This window comes from Hypanus sabinus, chromosome 2 (assembly GCF_030144855.1).
Source record: "Hypanus sabinus isolate sHypSab1 chromosome 2, sHypSab1.hap1, whole genome shotgun sequence".
NCBI classification, from domain to species: Eukaryota; Metazoa; Chordata; class Chondrichthyes; order Myliobatiformes; family Dasyatidae; genus Hypanus; species Hypanus sabinus.
Genome location: NC_082707.1, coordinates 86,274,435 through 86,291,264, shown reverse-complemented (window position 1 = coordinate 86,291,264; position 16,830 = coordinate 86,274,435).

Here is a 16,830-nt window from a genome sequence, read left to right as displayed (position 1 = left end):
ATTACTAATGTCTCCACAATCTCTTCAGCCACCTCTTCCCATACCATCTGGTCCAAGAGATCTATCTACTTTCAGACCTTTCAGTTTCCCAAGCACCTTCTTCCTAGTAATGGCAACTTGACTCACTTCTGCCCCCCGACACTCATGAACGGCTGGCATACTGCTGTGAAGACATGCAAAATAATTAATCAGTTTATCCGCCATTTTCTTGTAACCTATAACTAGCATCATTTTCCAGTGGTCTGCTACCTACTCTTGCCTCTTTTACACTTCATATATCTGAAGAAACTTTTGGTATCCTCTTTAATATTATTGACTAGCTTACCTTTGTATTCCATTGCTTTGTATTCGTTTGCTTGCTTATGACTTTTTTAGTTGCCTCCTGTTGGTTTTTAAAAGCTTCCCAATCCTCTAACTTCTCACTAATTTTTATTCTATTATATTGTTGTCTCTTTGTCTTTTATGTTGGCTTTAACTTCTTTTGTCAGCCACAGTTGCATTAACCTGCCTGTAAAATATTACTACTTCTTTGGGATGTATCTAGCCTGTGCCTTTCAAATTGCTACCAGAAACTCTGGCCATTACAGCTCTGCTGTCATCCCTGCCAGTGTCCCCTCCAATCAATTTTGGCCAGTTCCTCTCTGATGCCTCTGTAATTCCCTTTACTCCACTGCAATATTAATACAACTGACTTTAACGTCCTCTTCTCAAATTGAAGGGTGAATCTTTCATATTATGAACACTGCCTCCTAAAGATTCCTTTTCCTTTAGCTCTGAATAATTCCAGTTCATTACACAACTCCCAATCCAGAATAGCTGATCCTCTAGAAGATTCAACCATGAACTGCTCTAAAAAGCCAACACGTAGGCATTCTACAAATTCCCTCTCTTGGGATCCAGCAACAACCTGATTTTCCCAATCTACCTGGACATTAAAATCCACATGACTATCGTGAAATTGCCTGACATGCATTTTCTATCTCCCATCTTTCCTACTGTTCAGAGGTCTGCAAATAACTCCCAATTTTTTTTTTAATTCCTTCAGTTTCTTAGCTCTACCCAAAATGATCCTATGCCTTCCAATCCTATGTCACCTCTTTCTAATGATTTGATTTTTTTTAAACCAGAGCCACCCTACCCTCTCTGCCTAACTGCCTGCCATTTCAATACAATATGTATCCTTGGACATTAAGCTCCAGTTATAATCTCCTTTCAACCACGATGCCCACAACATCATATATGCCAATCAGTAACCGTGCTACAAGTTCATCTACCTTATTCAGAATACTGCATTAATTCAAATACAACACCTTTACTCCTATATTCATCACCCTTTTCAATTTTGTCCCCTTATTACATTGCAACTAATCCCACTGACTGCAATTTTGCTTGATCATCAGTCTCTCCCCGCTAAATCTCACTACACACTGCTGCTGTTTATAAACCAATTACCCCATCCCTCAGCACTATCACTCTGGCTCCTATCCCCTTGCCAGATTAGTTTAAAATAGTGGTCACCAACCTTTTTTAAACCCAAGATCCCCTACCTCAGCCTTAGTGAAAGGGAAGATCGACTCCAAATCGATTAGTTACACGCATGCGCACTGGGGCAGAAAAGACCGGAAGTAAAACCCCACAACCCGGAAGTAGAAATAATGTATGACCACCAGGAGTCCCCACCCTTTTTTGCACCATGGACTGGTTTAATATTGACAATATTTTTGCGGGCCAGCCGATGGGGTGGGGTGGGGGTGTTAAACACGATGGGAATGCAGCGATACTCAAAGCAGGTTCCTTATGTCCAGTCTATTCCACGATTTAGTTTTCGCCGCTCCCGGCACTTAACTTCTGTCCTGCTGAAAAAACTCAACAGGTTTGTCTTTAAGTGCAGGGTGCTTGGACTCAAGGTGCTGAAGCAGTTTTGAGGGCTTCATTAGACAGCCTCCCAGCCTGCCCGAACTCCAGCCTTCCACCCGCCGCCTTGGCCAGGTGCAGCTGGTCAGTGGGTGGGTTGAGAGGACAAGGAGAGGGTCGGAGGTCCCTGTGCCGGGGCCACGGTGGTCGCAGTCCGGAGACAGCGACTGACCGACCGAGCGAGGAGTGCTACAGGACACCCACCCGCCCCCCCTTGTACGATCTATCGGCCGACAAAAGTTTGTTTCAGTAGATCGTAGCGAGGTAGCTGCTCTGCTACTTACAAAACCTGAGCCCGAATTAGATCATCTGCGAATATTTTAGCACCGGGTTTCGAACATTCGGTGTGCGAAACAGGTCTAGAGGCGGCAACCATCTGTCCGTGCTCTAGTCCAGTACCAACGGCGCTTCCCACCAGCCGTGCAAGGTGACTGGTTCCCTGAGGCCAACCAGTGATCCCTGGCGCGAGGGTATAACAGCGTTTAGGCGACTGATGACTTTGTGCGGGTTCAAGTTCAACAGTGGGCGTGACAGGGAATGAGGAAAGGTGCAGCTGACTCATATCGTTTCCTCGTGGTTGGGGACCACTGAATTCCACTGCGCGGGGAGCTACACGCATGCACACTGGGCAGAAAGAACTGAACTAAAACCCCACAACCCGGAAACAATCTCTCAACAGTATTTGTGTATTTATTTTTCTTTTTTTCTTTTCGGGATCTACTGGGAAAGTCTCAAAGATCGACCAGTTGATCATGATCGACGGGTTGGCGACCATTAGTTCAAAACTTCCCCAGAAGCTCTAGCACACCAAGTTCTTGCTAGAAGTTGAAAATATTGAGGCTGCAGCACAGATTTCTGGGGCACGTGCTAGTTATGTTGTCCGTTTTTCACCCTATTCCAATTTTATAATTGTTTGTAAGCAGGAATTGAATTGTAGACAAAACTGTCACATCTTTAGGCATCACTCATTCTGCAGATCTCTGTTCTCTTTGGATATGGAGAGTTTAGCAGATTTTGTAATGAATAAACAATTTTTAGGAACAAGAATCTATCAATCATGCAATGAGGTATAGTCTCTGATCAATGGTCAATTTAAATTACAAAAACTTTTAATTTTAAAATGTAAATAATGTATTCTGCAACTAGGAGTTGAATGATACTCCCTCCAGAAACAATGGGAACAAAGCAAGAAATCAGATTCTTCTTCAACATTTACAAACACAATACATTTTGTCTTCAATGTACCACACACTCATTTTACAAACCAGTGTGAGTGTGTGTGAAACAGAGAAAGGGGGAGAAAAAGAGGGAGATGAAACTAAAAATAAAGATGCTCAGGCAGAGACAGAACAAAGAGTGAAAGAGAAGCAAATAAACAAAAGACAATAGAAACAAGAAATGCTTGCCTGTACACTCATTTGCATTCAGGGCAAGTCACAGAATTATCTTAACTGATTCATTACAGGGGTCTCAGGCAAACACCATGTCCAACTGAAGGTCAGGTATCCAAAGCAATTTATGATATTTCAAAAACTGGTTCAGCTATGATGAACACAGAAGGTCCAAGTGCCCATTTCCAATGACAGTTCCCAGTTCATAAAAGAATCACAGAAAGCAGAAGACACAGCAAGCAGCTATTCCGCTTAAATCTATTCAAGTCAAAAATGCCACCTTCCTGTATTTAGTCTGTGGACAAACATATATTCATATATTTGCCTCCAACAATGTTTCAGGACAGTTACTGACCCCTACCAGCCTTTGGGGGAGACTTTTCCTTCATTTCCCATTTAATCCTTCTGCAAACTACTTGAATCAATGCCACTAGGTTTGATCACATTGCTGGGAAGCAGGATCTTCCTTTGACTCGATCAATGCTTCTCAGAATTTTAAAAACCTCAAGTAACTTCTCTGTTGCAAATTACAGCCAACCTGTTAAAACCATCCTCATGCCGCACTTCACAGTCATCACAAGCGACTTTCGTTACAGGTTTACAGCATGGTACATCATCACACCTGTCATTCCTCCATTGTTAATTAGTCTTTTCCTGCTAAATATTTCCTCTTTCAGCTTTTGACCAATCGTGCTAAAATCCAGCAGCCACTCCAATCCAATTAATTTGTAGAGCCTCAATGGAGGGTCTCGGCCCAAAATGCTGACTGTTAAGTCCTGATGAAGGGTCTCGGCCTGAAACACTCACTATTTATTCATCTCCGTAGCTGCTGCCTGACCTGCTGAGTTCCTCCAGCATTGTGTGTGTGTTGCCCTGGATTTCCAGCAACTTCATAATCCCTTTAGCGATGTTGGACGCTTTCAATTTGGATTGCCAGAATTAGTTGGGTGTACCACAGTACCAATGACTTCTTATGAAATGAGGTACAATTATCTTTGCACAAATGGTCCACACTGGAGGCGACTCATCACTCAATCATACACCCACATAGCTATTCTTGAATTTCTAATATTCTTTAGCACTTCACACAATTACCATTCAGTTTGCACTTTCAATATTTATATTACCAGTCCTGACCATACAGCATGAAAAGAAGCTCCTCAATCCAACCCTTCCCTGTGACCAAGATGCTTATTATCTACACTTATCCCATTTGGCCCCCATTTCCCCCATCCGCCTGTCTAACTGTCTTTTAAACACAACAGCTGTACCCACCTCCTCCACCAGCTCATTCCACATTCACTGTGTGAAAAATTACCCCTCAGATGCCCACAAAAAATACTTTCCCTCTCGCCTTAAACCCTAAACTTATGCCCTCTATTTATAGCATCCCCTACTCGGGGAGAAAATCATGACTATAAAACTTAAATACACCTTTGAATTTTATAAATCTCGATGTCACCATTTAGGCTCCTTAACTCCAAGTAAAACGGTCCCAGCCCAACCAACCTCTCCTTGTAACTCAAACTCCACTCAACGTCTTTGCAAATCTTTGCTTCACCCTTTCTACCTTAATCGCATCCTTCCTATAGCACAGCGACCAGAATGACACACATTTCTGCAACTTCAGCAGAACCAACACGAGCGTGACCACCTCCTAATATCCTGCTTCCTCCACATCAGCTGTATTGCAGCAACTGAGCAACATTGCACAGAATGGATCACAGTGACTTGCCAAGGCTGCGTCTGACATCACCCAGTTCTCTCCACCATCTTCCTCAACTCTGACACCCTTGCCAGACATTCTGCATTGATGAAACCACTTTTTCCATGGTTAAACTCTGGAAAGATTAGCAACACTTCAACATAAACCTACAACTGGTGTCATTCACTAGCCGGTCACCAAGAACCACCACCAGGAAGGTTGCAGTTCTGGTGTCCTGGTTGTCACCAACTGCACTTCTGCACCATGGCACTTTTTCCCCCTCTGCAGCTGCCCAAACCCAGACCACTGCTGCTCAGCACTGTCCACATTTCTGTGACCTTCAGTTGTGACTGTCCCAACGCATCCTGGCCGATCTCCATCCTATTCTGTCCGCTCAGCCAAAAGTCGGTTACTTATATCAGAGGCTCAACAATGCAGCATACTTTTGACCTCACCAAGGTATATTGACTTCCTGTCTCCCATGTACACAAATAAATCTTCATGTTGTAATTCCCTTTTAACTTTCCCAACCCAAGCCCATCATCCTTTCGACTTACAAACTTCCATTTACACCTACAGCGGCCGCATTGACCAATGGTGTTTAAGCCACTCTTTGCACATATTTAGTAATTTTTTCTTGAACCACCCTTATGAAAATCCCACCTCCTCAAACTTAGACCCTTCCCAATATCCCATTTTTCTGTGCCTATTATGATCCCGTATACACTTTGAGATGGTCTTCAACATTTAAGTATTATACAAAAGCAAAATGCTATTACAAAGAGAAAAATATTACACAAAGGCAAGGCAACATCTTACTGAAGGGGGTTGAATCCTTGGACACTCCAATGTACAGTTGATTAGTATTGTTACTAATTTAAAAGTCCACGAAGAAATTGCAATAATTTTTAACCTGCAGAATCTCTGAAATGATTTCAAAGACAACTTCACACTATAAGACATAGGAGCAGAATTAGGCCATTCAGCCCATTGAGACTGCTCCACCATTCTATAATGGCTAATTTATGATCCCTCTCAACCCCATTTGCTTGCCTTCTCTCTGTAATCTTCGATGCCCTTACCAATCAAGAACCTATTAACCTCTGCTTTAAATACACCCAATAACTTGGCCTCCAAAGCTATCTCTGGCAATGAATTCCACAGATTCACCACCCTCTGGCTAAAGAAATTCCTCCTCATCTCTAAAGGGACGTCCCTCTATCCTGAGGTTATGCCCAATGGTTCTGGATTTCCCCACTATGGGAAACAGCCACTCCATCTACACTTTCAATACTTGATAGGTTTCAAAGGGATATCCCCCTCCCAGTCTTCTAAACTCCAGCAAGCACAGCTCAGAGCCAAAAAAAACCACTCATACATTAACCCTTTCATTCTCAGTCATTCTCATGAACCTCCTCCAGTTCTTCTCCAATGCTAGCACATCATTTCTTAGATAAGGGGCCCAAAATGCTCACAATACCCCAAGTATGATTTGACCAATGGGTTACATCCTTGCTTTTCTATTCTAGTCCTCTTGAAATGAATGCTAACAGCCTTCCTCACCACCAACTCAACCTGCAAGTTAACCTTTAGGGAATCCTGCACAAGGATTCTCAAGTCCCTTTGCATCTCTGACTTCTGAATTTTCTCTCCATTTAGAAAATAGTCTATGCCTTTATTCCTTCTACCAAAGTGCATTACTGTACTCTTCCCTACACTATATTCCATTTGCCACTTCTTTGCCCATTCCCTAATATGACCAAGTCCATCTGCATTACTCAACACTCCATCTATCTTCATATTGTCCGCAACACTAGTTGGTGAACTGCAATAGATTTGGGTTTACCACAAGAGTGCACATGTTGTGGGTCAGGTTGTAAGAAGCACAAATTCCAAAGAGCTACAGAGAACATAGCAGAGTGAAAGAGGTATTTGGATGTTGTGACCGCTCTTAAACAAATGGGATTGAAGCAGGTAACTCCAGTGCTGGTATGACTTGTCTTAAATTGAAATGTGATGACCAGAAGTTGCTTGGATAATAATTACATGGGAGTGTACATGGACCCTCTCACTCAAAAATCACAATTCAAGAAAGGAATAATATGTCATTTGGTGGAGTATTAGTAATGGAACATTTAAACATGGGGTGAATGTATCTAGTGTGATTCACTTCTATGCACAAATTGCACTAGGGGCTATTTTTATAATGAAATGAAAAACAGTGCATTTCCAATGTGTTCTTTAAAAAAAAATCAAAACTATTCCGAGGTTCTGCTTAATCACAGCAATAAACTAATCCAAAAATCAGCATTTTGCTGTGCATCTTTAATATGGAGATAATTAAATACTGCTCCTGAATAAAGCCATAATTTTTCAATGTCAGTTGCCCTTGTCCATTTATTCTAATGAGGAATGCAAATTTATTATCGTTACTGACAGCCACGCAGACCCCATGTTAACAATAAGCAGCATTTACTTGAAGTTTTTTTTTTAATCCACCGATAAATGTAAACTGGTTTAAAGTTGCAATTCATCAATGTCAATTTTAAATTTACCAATTCCAAAGGATAAAATATTAAGGTTACTTATTTACATTCGAAGCGAATGGGACAAAGCAATGATACGACAACGATACAGAAAACAAAACTGCAGGAGGGCTGCTGAGGGTATGTAGAAAACGTGAACGTCCGGTTCTCAACGATGATCCTCACCCTCCCATTCGCACACAAACCCTCTTCTCTTTCCGAGAGAAACAAATGTGCCTTAAAAAGGGGAAACGAACCCCTAGTAACGAATACTATTTATGTAATATTTGTATAACCGAAATGCAAACAACTAAAATCACGACCATGACAATATTAAACATTTTTGATAATAACTCAGTTGCAAAGTCATTAAGTTTCATAATTAAGCCCTGTTAAGTCCATCATTTAAAATATGCAAGTGAGAACGTCGATACATGAACAAATCCCAAGGAATTGAGAACTGGGGAGGTTGAGCTTCACGACAATGCAGTTTTTTATGGCTACAATGAAGTGCCCAGAGTGAGACCAATACGAGGCACATCTCTTGTCACTGACCTGTAGGAGGTAGTTTTGACTGCGGGTCTGATCGCCTCCTCCCGGGTGTGCCTTGGCACAGGCTCCCTGGGATTTGCTGGTCTCTCTCCTTTCTGCTGGTCTGCAGTTGGCCCAGGGTGGAGCGTGTGAGCGCTGGAACTGCTGGGCATGGAAAGCTGGTCCTGTCCCGTCTTTACCCAGGGGTAATTCTCCTTTTTAGGGATGGGCCAAGCCTTGAAGTCCAGTTTGTACTGGGTGTCGCTGGAGAAAGGAACCTCGGACGGATGGTACTCCCGCCTGGGTTTGCAGCTCGCTTCCTTGCGCACCGTCCAGGACTTAAAGTCGTGCCTGGAAACCGATTCCTGGACCGAAGCCTCTGTTCTGGGCTCGGGGGCCAGGGGCGCGTTGTTGTTTAGGATTGAGTCTGCTGGGACTTGCTGGGTTACCGACCTCACCTCTTGCTCTATGACCTCGGAATAATTCTGGACAGTCAGCGGTACCGAGAGGTCGGACTTGTCCAACTGGCTCCAGAAACGAGACAGGCAGCAGACCCTGCTGATGCACGGCCAAGCCATGACCCCAGCAGCCCGGGAGAAGGCAGTGCAAAGAGAAAGACCGCTTTCAGACCCGAAGCCTTGCCTGTACAATGCGCCCTTCACCCTGCGAGAGCCTCCTCTGCTGGCTCCTCCATGGCCGCGTCCAAATCCGCAATTTTAGCAGAGAGATTAGCGAACCGGCGCATGTCTGCTCCCCTCCCTCTCTCCGAGGCTGCCGGTGAGCTGCTGCATTGGAAATTCAGTTCACGTGTCCGCAGTCCCTCTTCGCCTAGACCACCCCTTCCCACGGCAGCAGCAGCAGCATAAGAGCATCACACAGGGTAAATGTCAGACGCGCACCCGCACTCCGCTCCGAGAGCGATCCCTTTTTAAAAATTACTTTCTAGAGATCAGTGACTGCCTTGCAGTCCCCTCATCACTCGCTGCTGGTTACAATTGATAGTGCAAAAAATACCCAGTACAGAAATGTATATTAAGCATTAAATATCCACGTGTATTTTGAATTAGCAAGTGCAGAGGCAGGGACACGGCGTTGACGATGTAGAGATTAAGCTGCTGTGGAATTTAAATTCAGTTAGTAATTTGGTGCTTGAAAACAAAACTCTAGTCATGAGTAATGATGACTACAGAATCACCATTTTATTATATATATTAAAACATAAACCTGTTTCACTTACATTCTTCAGGGGAGGAAGTCTAGTTGACATTTGACTCCAGGCTCACCTATGTGCTTGAGTATTTATTGCCTCTGTATTGAGTTTTGGGTTTAAGCGAAGTTATGGGTTAGCAATTAGTCCTGAGCTTTATATTGGTGTAGTGACCCTGAGAAAAAAAATGTACAGAAAACATATCAAAGATAAAATTATGTTTTCTCCATCTTCATTATATCTGTAAGGAACTTGCTTCTTTCCAAACTATCTCTTCTTCCCCCCCCCCCCCCCCCCATTTAACCTTTTGTTTCACTCAGTGATTTCACCTTGGTTGACTGGGTCGTTCAGCATAGACACAAGCCCTCTGCCCATTTCCACACACTCAGAGTTTTATTGCCCATAGTTACCTGCCTTTGAACATCAATTCCCTGAAATGCACAACGGACGCAAAATGCTGCAGGAACCCAGCAGCCTGGCACCTGCTCGGCGCAAAAGGTTTAGGTGGGTGGAACCTGTTAGATGTGTTGTTGTGTATTTGACATTTCAATAATATTTGAGCAACCTTGTATGCATGGGATGATGAAACATGCCACCAAGTTTAAATGATTGATTAGGGTCACACGTAAAAACACGCTCGTTGATACGTCATCGCGCTACCGCGTGATCCATGGGCGCTTTGCTTAAAGACGAAGTTGAGTCCGTATTTCGGAACCTCGCATGTTAATTTGAATTAGTTTTATGTTTTGAAGTTACAAAACATACGACTGGCGGCGAAGTATTTTAAAACAGCCACCGACCTGTAAAAGTACAGCAAGGTGTTCGGAATAAAATAAAACGTGTTCTTCGGTAGGGAAGACACCATCAAGTTTGTAAAATAAGGCAGAAAACGGAGGAATGCAGGGGCCCGTAAAGAGAAAGGAAGGAGACACGGGTTCGGAAAGAGCACTGGGTGAAAATAATCATTTAATCAGAAATGACTGGTTTCATCGGGAAGATTGAGGAGTTACACAACGGGCAATTAATTGGCTCATGTACGCCGAACCGTTGGAACAGTATTTTGAAGCAAATGCACTAGCCAAAGAGAAGCAAGTGCCAATTTTGCTAAATTCATTGGGTTTAAGAAGATAAACTGTACACAGGGTTTGGGGTGACTATACCAGCAAAAGAAATTGGAATCAGCAGACGAACATCTATTAAGTTAGTATATACAGTGGAGATGATGGCAGTGTTGGTTGCTTTGCGTTGGGTGGAGAAAGCTAGACAAGTCAAAGCATTGATATGCTCAAATTCATCTTCAGTTCTAGCAAGTTAAGGTCTTTTCACTCAAACAGCCGGCAAGATGTACTTCATGAAGTCCTTCAGTCAGGCACAAGAATTGCAAATCAGGGAGGTCAGGTTAAATTTGTATGGGTTCCAGCACATGTAGGAGTGAAGGGGAATGAGCGGGTGGGTGGATGAGATGGCAAAGAAAATATAGAAATGCATGTTAGTATCAGTAAAGCAGAGGTTAAGTGTGTAATCTGGGGGGGAAATGAACCAAATGTGGTAAGAAAGATGGGACTGAGAGAGGAAAGGGAGGCATTTATATCAAATACAAAAGAGTGTTACAGGTACTAGGGTAGGCAGTGGATACAGAAGAGAGGAAACTGTGAGGACTAGGTTAAGGCTGGGGCTCTGTGCACTAAACCAAACATTGAAAATGATAGGGAAACACCAGACGGGATTGTGTGCAGAATGTCAGGAAGAAGAGTCAGTAGAACATGTAGTTCTGAGTTGCAGGAAGTCTGGGATACAGAGAGAGATGATGAGAATTAATCTAAGGGAGTTGGGGGTGCAGGAATTTGCATTAAAAGGGTTGCTGGGCATGGGTGAGAGAACACAGGTCAGGGTATTTTTAGCTTTCTTAAGGGGTACAGGGTTTTTTTTTAATAGGATATGATGGATAAACAGGAATAGATGGCCAAAGATGTGAGGATAAAGTGTAGGTTAGGGTGGGTATGTGTGTGTGAATGGGTGAAGGGATTTCGAATGTAAGTCTATCGTCTGATCCACACTCTGGAGCAGAAGGTGGCAGCAATGCACCATTAAGCTGGGTGCCACCTGCCGTAAAACAAGACAGAGAGAGATCTCTACCAGTATCCGGTGAAGGATCTCTGACACAATAGGTAGGCAGGTTATGCTATAACTAGAGGAGTGGCCATAGTGGATTTGGTACTAGGTGTTGGACCAGGTCAGATGTGAGATCACTTGGTGGGTGATCACGTTGGAGATAGGAACCTGACCTTTTCTGTATAGCCCTGGGGAGAGAGACAGGAACAGATGGAAAGGTGAAGTGTTGAATTGGGGAAGAGGCTCTATGATGCTTTTAGGTAGGAACTTGGGAGCATAAATTGGAAACAGATGTACTCTGAAATGTACAAAGAAAGATAAGGAGGTTGTTCAGGGAGCACTTACGTGGGGTTCCGGAAAGGGTGGCAGGGGAAGGAGCCATTGTTGACAAGGGATGTGTGCACTTGCAGATTCTCTGTTGTTAGATATATGGAATATCCCTTTTAGGGAGAGAGAGAGGGGAGTTGGGGTCTGATTAGGGTTTTACAAACGGGGATGTAGAACAAGCTGGAGTCTTAAGTCTGCTCCAGTTTTAAAGGACCGTGGACCAGTCCAGGATGTCCAGCCGACAGACCAGGGTAGACATGGGCTTTCATGCCGGAAGTTCTAAGCCCTGGAATGCTGAGCTGCCAGTCCTGTCCTTCAACTAATTTTCTGTGAATGCAATATGTTGTATTTCATTCTTCCTTGACGGAAATGTGGTGTTGCTCGTGCAGTCAGTCCTCTGCAAGAAAGAGGTACTATCTTGTGTGGATTGTATAAGTAGTAGTCAAAGACTCTACCCTAGATACAGATGCATGGATAGCACAGGAAACACTGTTAAACATATCCTAGATGTTTATCTTGTCAAAATAAGTATGAATCTCGAGCCAGCTATTTCTCTTACGCAGTGATCCCTCTGAATTAAGTTTTTATTTAATGCCTCAGCAACCCTACAAGATGTTAGGCCACCAACAGTAGCTTGCCAAAGTCCTCTGTATTGGGCAGGTCCTACGACCTTTCTCCAGGTATAGCCCATCTTCTTCGTACATCCTTTCTCTCCCAAGAGTGAGGTCTTTTGAGCTTCTGTTGGTGTTCCTATAGTGTCGGGTTTTTTATGGGATGGGGTTGCTAGTTGCATTCCCAACCTTCCTTTCACATCCGGACTTGATGACTGTCCTTAGCTGAGTTTGTAAATTAAGTGACTGCACTGAGAAGTTTGGATATGATTTGTCCCTTATGTGTCAAATGTATTCTTACTGCTGATCAAAACAGAAGAAAAAAATCCTGATGGTCTGTCTTGGTACAACTTGGAAACGGCAAAGTCTCTCCCAGAAACACACAGAAAATGCTTCCATAGATACTGACTGGCTTGCTGAGTTCCTCCAGCATTTTGTATGTGTTGCTTGGATTTCCAGCATCTGCAGATTTTCTCTTGTTTGTGATTGAAGCTTCTCCTAGAGTCCTCACTGTGTGAAGAAGAAATAACCCTGGCTGTTTTCTACAATGTTCAGGTCAAATGAGTGAAGGGAAACCTGAATCTGACATGAGGAGGTGGGGGATGAATCTTGTCCTTCCCTTCAACCTGCGGCAGACGGATCCATCCTTGCTGGCATTAGTAAGAAGTGATTCACCACACAGTCAAACATCAGCTTGATTCATCATTGACATTTACATGTATTAGATCTACTGCCACATGTCAGTACGTCGTGCCTCAGAAACAACAACATTCAACAATTATAAAGGTTTATATAAAATAAATTTACAAGTATGGATATGGAACAAATGTGCGTAAATACCTAAATGCCAGCACGTTAACAGCATTGCAAAAAAAAAGCAGTTTAAAGTTTTTGCAGTTTGGTGAGTGAGATAATAGAGGGTGAGAGGGAAAACTAGAATAGAGGAAACTTCTAAGATAGCATGAAGTTTTGTTCTAATAGCCCTATAGGGAGCTTTTAACAAAGGCTTGTGTGGGTAGTATCGGCAGGGATTTATCCTACCCACTTCTTTGCCCTGGACACTTACAAGTCCTGCAGTGCTGGTAGGCTGCAGCCAGTGATGTCTCCTGCTGTCCTGACAGTTCACTGTTGTCATATACTGGGAGAGGATGCTGCACTAAACCAGGCAGAGTTGGCTAAATCCTGCTTTCACAGTGTTAGTAGCGCTGACATCATGTTCAATGGGACGGACTCAGAACAGGCCTGGACGTTCACTGGCAGAGTGGATTGATAGTGGCATCAGCAATGTACACCATGACAACCTGTAACTTCATAGCAGAGTGTCTCCTCATTCCCGCTTTACCATCAAGTAGGGCTCCACACCTCTTTAATGAGATGCGCAGGAAGACATATGGGTCACTCCCAGGCACGTGTACAATTGAGTACTGAGCTACGAGCATGCTAAATCGCAAGTACAACAGGAAACAGGCAAAGCCAAATAATGAATCAAAATCCTGCATTTAGTGACTAGGGCTGGATATATTAATTACCATTGTCGATGGTGGTGAAACCCAGTATGTGAATGCCAAAGAGAAAGCTGAAGTATTTGCAGTCAGGTGCAGCCAAAAGTGCTGAATCAGTGTTCCCTCTGCTTTCATCCATAGCTCCATGTGACATCAAGAAATGGCTAAAAATCACTCGATATAACAGGGGCTTATGGAGCTATACAATATCCCAACTAGAAGGCATACTGAGCGGCATGCTTTTAAGGTGAGAAGAGCAGGATCAAATATGATAATATTTTATATATTTCCACAGTGTGGAATGTGCTGCCAGAGTAGAGGCAGATAAGGTAGTTGCACTTAAGAGGGTCTTGGATAGGAATATAAATATGCAGAGAATGGAGCAATGTAGACCTCCAAAGTTTAATTAGGCATCCTTAACTTAATTCGGCATACCATCATGTGGCAAGGAGCCTGTTCCTGTCAGGTGTTGTTGGAGGTTCCAAACAGCGGAGAAGATTTGTACTCTGGATCCAGTCCAGCTTTGTGCAGCACACCCAGTAAAAGTGAGGTGTAAGCGGAGTGGTCAGTGTTAGAGTAGCAAGGCTTGGGCAAGAAAAGGAGCAGGCTAGAGGTTTTACAAGTAAGGCACCTGCTGTGAGCTGAGGGATTTCAGTGTACCTGACAGGCTTCCTGATGACTACATCTGCGGGACGGTTCTGCGTTGAACTGCACCCCTTCACTGACAAGGTCAAGGAGCTGTAGCTGGGTGCACTCAGGACTGTCCAGGAGGCTGAAAACCGCACAGATGAGAGGTGGTCACAACCAGAGTGCAGATTCAGATGGGAGACCACCAGGAGAAGTTAGGGGAGTAAGCAGTCAGTGCAGGGCTCCCCTGTGGGCATTCCCCTTTGGATACTGCTGCTGGTGGGGGGTGGGGGGAGATAATCTGTCAGGGCACAGCAGCAGCAGCCAGGCCAGTGGCACTGTGGCCGGCTCTGAGGCTCAGCAGGGAAGGGTAATGTCAGGCAGAGAGATAGTGATAGGAGACTCAGTAGTTAGGAGAATGGACAGGAAATTCTGTGGCTGCAGAAGAGACACCTGGATGGCTTGGGTCCAGAATGTCTCAAGAGTGGCCGGAGAAGATTTTCAAGAGGGAGGGTGAGCTTCCAGAGCTATACATTGGCATCAATGTCATGGATAGAAAGGGGAACGAGGTACTGCACAGTGACTATAGAGAGTTAAGGAAGGGGCTGAAGAGAGGGGCCTCCAAGGTAGTAACCTCTGGGTTACTCCCAGTACCATGTGCTAGTTTAGGACAGCAATAGGATGATAGTACGGATGAACAAGTGGCCGAGGAGGTGGTGCAGGGGGCTAGGTTTCAGATTTCTGGATCACTGGGATCTCTTCTGGGGAAGGTATGACTTGTACAAAAAGGACGAATTGCACCTGAACCTGAGGGGGACCAATATCCTTGCAGACAGATTTGCTCGCGTTGTTGGGGTGGGCTTAAACTAATTTGGCAGGGGATGAGAACAGAGTGATAGGGCTAAGGGTGTAGCAATTGGTATACAAGTCGATGCATTGTTTAGTGAGACCGTGAGGAATGACAGGCAGATGATTTGAAGTATAACATGGGGCCAAAGTTTAAAAAGGGAGATGAATTCAGTACTGACGGTGTTACATTTGAATGTACGCAGTACATGGAATAAGTTAGATAATGTTGTAGTGTAGTTAAGATTGGCAGCTAGTACATTGTGGGCATCACTGAGTCACGGCTGAAATAAAATCATAGATGATGGCTTAACATGCAAGGATGCACATAATATCGAAAGGACAGGCAGGTAGGCAGAGGTGGTGGGGTGGCTCTGTCAATTTAAAAAAAATGTAATCAAATCTTTAGAAGGCAATGACAAAGGATCAAAAGATATAGAATCTTTGTGAGAAGAATTTTAAAAACTGCAAGGATAAAAATACCCTGAAGGGAGTTATATACAGACCTGTGAACAGTAGCCAGAATGTGGCCTGTAAGTAATAACAGGAGATAGAAAAGGCAAGTGATAAGGGCAATGTTACAATAGTGATGATGGATTTCAATATGCAGGTTGATTGGGAAATTCGGGTTGGTGCTGAATACCAAGAGAGTAACTTGGTGGAATGCCTATGAGATAGCTTTTTAGAGCAGCTTGTGGTTGAGCCCTCTAGTTGAAAGGCAATTCTGGAATGGATGTTGTATGATGAACCAGATTTGATTTGGGACCTTAAGGGAAAGGAATCGCTAGAAGGCAGTGATCATATATGATAGAATTCACCCTGCAGTTTGAGAGGGAGAAAGTAAAATCAGATGTATCAGTATTCCAGTGGAGTAAAGGCAATTACAGAGGAATGAGAGAGTGGCTGGCCAAAGTTGATTGGAAGTGGACAGTAATAGGGAAGAAGATGGAAGAGCAATGACTAGAGTTTCACTAGATTCTGGAATTGTTCTGCAGGAATGGAAAATTGTAAAGGTCACTCTACACTTGTAAGGGGGGAGGGAGCAGAAGAAAGGAAATTATAGTCCAGTTGGAAAAATGTTGCACCCCATTATTCAGGATGAGGTTTTGGGGTACTTGATAAAATAGGCCAAAGTCAGCATGGTTTCCTTAAGGGGAAATCTTGCCTGACAAATCTTTTGGCATTCTTGGAGAAAGTAACAAGCAGGATAGATGAAGGAGAGTCGGTGGGTATTGTTTATTCGGATTTTCAGAAGGCATTTGACAAGTTGCTGCACGTGAAGCATGAGGCTGCTTAACAAGATAAGAACCCATGGTGTTACAGGAATGATACTAGCATGGATAGAAGATTGGCTGACTGGCAGGAGGCAAAGAGTGGGAATAAGGGGACCTATTCTGGTTGGTATTAGAACCACTTCTTTTCACATTGTCTGTCAACGATTTGGATGATAGTATTGATGGCTTTGTGGCCAATTTTTCAGATGGCGCAAAGATAGTTGGAGGGGCAGGTAGTATTGAGGAAACATGGAGTCT